This window comes from Bison bison, unplaced genomic scaffold (genome assembly GCF_000754665.1).
Source record: "Bison bison bison isolate TAMUID 2011002044 unplaced genomic scaffold, Bison_UMD1.0 scf7180017847681, whole genome shotgun sequence".
Lineage (NCBI taxonomy): Eukaryota > Metazoa > Chordata > Mammalia > Artiodactyla > Bovidae > Bison > Bison bison.
The window spans coordinates 125,679-129,932 of record NW_011478254.1 but is presented as its reverse complement, the minus strand read 5'-3'; positions in this window follow the sequence as shown (position 1 = coordinate 129,932).

The window sequence follows — 4,254 nt, the reverse complement described above, 5'->3', positions numbered from 1 at the left end:
GGGCTTTTGTTCCTCCCATCGTGGTGTTAAAGACAGGTGTGTGGAGTCTGGTCGTGACGAGCTTCAAATTAGCTGGCAGAGAGCAAGGGTCATGTTGATATCTGCTGCTGTAAAGTGGTTTTACCTGAAGCCTGAGGTTAACTACAGAATAACAACTCTCTTTGACTTCATAGAAAGTTCATAGAACTCAAGTTTTTGAAAGTGTTTTAATGTTTTGGCCACCCGATACAAAAAGCTGACTCATTGGAAAAGACCCTGATGCTGGGAAAGACTGAAGGCAGGAGGAGAAGGGGATGACAGAGAATGAAATGGTTGGATGGCAGCACCGACTTGATGGGCATAAGTCTGAGCAAGCTCTGGGAGTTGGTGATGGACAGGGAGGCCTGGCGTGCTGCAATCCGTGGGGTCACAAAGAGTCGGACACGACAGTGACTGAACACCACCACCAACAGAGGGGGAAAGTATCAGCACATCTCATGGAAGCACAGATGTGGGAATTCTGTGGCGACACAGTGCTTAGGACTCTGTTTTCACTGCTGAGGACCTTGGTGTGACCCCTGATAGGGGAACCAAGACTCCCCAAGCTGCATGGCCACACCATAAACAGCCTCCCCGCCCTCCTCCCCTGAAAAGCGTGTATTAGAAAGATCCCGACATGAACTGCAAAGATACTGACATGGTTAATGCTGACCAGCATGTTATTTGAAAGTTTCTCCTCTTCTTGCAAGCCTCAGCTGTGTCTCTGTATGCATTTCAATGGGATTTCTTAAGATCCAAAGTTTGTGTTTTCAAAACACGGTTTTGGTTTTGCAAAATAAAACTGCTCTGTGGGTGAAGTAGGGATCGCCTTCCGGTCTCAGGGCTCTGACTGGAGACCCAGGTGTTTAGTGGTCCCATGTCTTTCAAACCTGTTAGCATGTGACTCTAGAAATCAAAGCAGAGGAGGCATCACTCAGATGCTTCTTTCGGTTTGACCAGAGCCCTGATGCGATCTGGGGAAGTGTGCTTCTAACCCACACAGAAGCTTGCACAGCTCCTCTGCACCTGGCCCCAGAGGGGTGAAGCTTGCCTCTCTATGCAGTAACCCTTCTCAGATTTCAGCCATAATGAATAAAGATGTTTTGCAAACATGCTGTGTACTTTGTTTCATTGAATGGGATCCTTTTTCTTGCTGCCTTGGGCGTCAGAACAGGTGTGTCAACAGCCACTGGGTGCTCAGAGGTGGACACTCCTGGTCGACCCCGGACTATCACACCTCTGCTCTACATTAGATGACCCCAGACTGGTCTTCAATGGCGCCCGGGTCTTCTTCTCTCCTGTTTCTCGTGTCTTCTCTCACGGTCAGGTCTGGCTGGACCTTGAGTGTGTGGTTTCTGCCCCTCCTCTGAGTCTTTAGAAACACTGTTCCACCGTGTTTGGGGATCAGCTGCCTGTACTTGGAGGGACAGCGGGTTCGTGCCTGCCAAGCTGTTAGTGATAAATTAATCACATGGACATGAATGATTTCTTGCAAATGCATATGTATGTGTTTTTAATATATACTGACCAGAAGATAATTTTTCTTGGTTTCTGTTACGAAGTAAATGAGATGGTCTTGATCAATTGCTTCTGGATAACCGAGATTTGCACATATACACGCATGTATATGTATATATGATATATTAGCAAAGGTGAAAATTCAGGGCTGAAGTGTTATCCTCCAAACTGTACACTGATTTTCTTCTGATGACGAGAGGCTAGCTCTTAAATGAGGCCAGGAAAGTACAATATTTTAAAATCTTGGTCAGATTTCCGCCAGCGTGCCAGTCCTAGGCATTCCGGGGCATCAGGACAGAGTCAGGTCTAAATGAACACGGTGTGTGCACGTGTACAGTCTACTGGTGTGTCTCGTGGGGAGGCCTGCCGAAACAGAGGGTCACAGGCCAAGCCGCTCGACCAGCAGAAGCTCGCTTCTCAGTGTCTGAGGCCCTGGTGCGGCAGAGCTGGTTCTTCCCGAGGCCTCTTGCTGGCTTGCAGATGGCCGTCTTACTCCTATGTGCTCATGGCTGTGCTCCTAGGGGGTGGAGTGTGTGTTCTAATCTCTTATAGGGACACCAGTCACATAAGGCCGCATAAGTCACATTAGGCCACCCTAACAGTATTGTGTTTAACTTAATCAGCTTGTAAAGATCCTCTCTCCAAATCTGGGCTTCCTAGGCGGCGTTAGTGGTAAAGGACCTGCTTGCCAATGAAGGAGACATAAGAGACGCAGGTTCGATCCCTGGGTTGGGAAGATCCCCTGGAGGAGGGTATGGCAACCCACTCCAGTATTCTTCCCTGGGAAATCCCATGGACAGAGGAGCCTGGCGGGCTACAGTTCGTGGGGTCACAAAGAGTCAGACACGACTGAAGCGACTTAGCACGAAGGCGCTCCAGACATGGTCGTGTTCTGAGGAAGAGGGGTCAGGACCCCAGTGTGTTAATCTGGGGGTCACAAGTCCAGCTGGCCCATAACGACTAGGTTTCTGGAGGCAGAGCGGCTCTTTGTATCCGAGTTGATCTCAAGCCTGAGGACTCATTTCCGGGCGGTGCCCTCCTCCCTGGTAAGGGCGTCCCGGGCAGTCGTTCCCGCTGTGGGCTTCAGTCCTCAGCTGTGCTCCCCACTGGATGCGGACAATGACGATGCTGTGGTCCTGGGCGGACACCCCTGCCCATTGAACTGCACTGACGCTCCCGCTGCAGACGGGCCTCCCCTGGGAGCCTCCGCTGGTCACCTGCCCCCTCCATCCTGCCCCAGGGGAGGGGGTGGTCCTGCTTCCCCAGCCCCGTAAGGGGCATTCCCCCAAACCCGGGCCACTTCTGTGCTTGACACAAGAGGGCACCCTCTTCTCTTGGTGACCTCCGGGTGGTGGGCAGTGGCTGTGGCCGCAGAAGCAGCTCTGATGGTGCCGGTGGAGGGGGGCCCCTGTGCGCCCACCTGTTTGCACAGACAGGGGATCCCTGGCTCGAGGCTGCAGAGGCCTCTGCTGTCTAATCAGCAGCCCGTAGCCTCCCTCACAACCGTGGGGAGAGTCAGGGCTTCACGTGCGGTCGACTGGTGGGATCGCAGCACCTCCTCCCACGCGGCGCCTGCTGCCCCGAGGGAGCCAGAGGGACACGCTCACTGTCCTCGAGCTCAGGGACTCTACATGCAGGCAGGCTGCAGAACCAGCGCTCAGAGTGAACAGCTGGGGCTTATATTCTCCTGTTATGATTCTGCAACTCACTGAAAATTGCCAGATTGCTTTCTCACATTCTTCCTAGAGCCAGTCAGTCAGTCAGTTCAGTCGCTCAGTCATGTCCAACTCTTTGTGACCCCATGAACCACAGCACGCCAGGACTCCCTGTCCATCACCAACTCCCGGAGTCCACCCAAACCCATGTCCATCGACTTGGTGATGCCATCTAGCCATCTCATCCTCTGTTGTCCCCTTCTCCTCCTGCCCTCAATCTTTCCCAGCATCAGGGTCTTTTCAAATGAGTCAGCTCTTTGCATCAGGTGGCCAAAGTACAGAGTTTAAGCTGAGTTATTTTGTTGTGTAATCATCAGCTCCGGGCATAAAGAAAAAAGTTTTATGTGATGAAGACTAAGAAATGTAGGGAAAAAAATTTGTCCATTCCTTCTCCTTGAGAATTCCAGACCCCTCCCTGTCTCCTTGAGAGCCCCAGACCCCTGTCACCTCCCTGGGGACCTCGGGCTGCTTATCAAGCTGCCTAGAAACTGACTCTCTCAGTTGGACACTAAGTGACCAAGCGCACACACTCCTGACTTGTCAGGAGACGTTGCGGGGCAGACCTCCCGGACGGGACGCTGCCGCCACCTGCTGGGCACAGTCTGCGCTTATGGGACATCCAGGCGACAGAGGCCCCAGCATCTCAGAGGGCAAACCTCGCCAGGGTGTCTTCCTGCATCTCAGTGCGTTCGTCTTCACTCGAGGTCAGTCGGGGATGGGCAGCTGCCCTGGAGATCCCGTCAGAGGCGGCCAACAGCCTGGCCTTCCCAAGGAGCTGTCCTTAGCCATCTTTCCAAGTCTGCATCCCCGACCCAGAAAGCCTGGTGTGTGGTCAGCACTTGGGTCTCATACTTCTCTCCATGAACACTTGGTTCCACCTAAAATGCCAGCTTTGCCAACAAAGGTCCATCTAGTCAAAGCTATGGTTTTTCCAGTGGTCATGTATGGATGTGAGAGTTGGACCATAGAGAAAGCTGAGCACCGAAGAACTGATGCTTTTGGA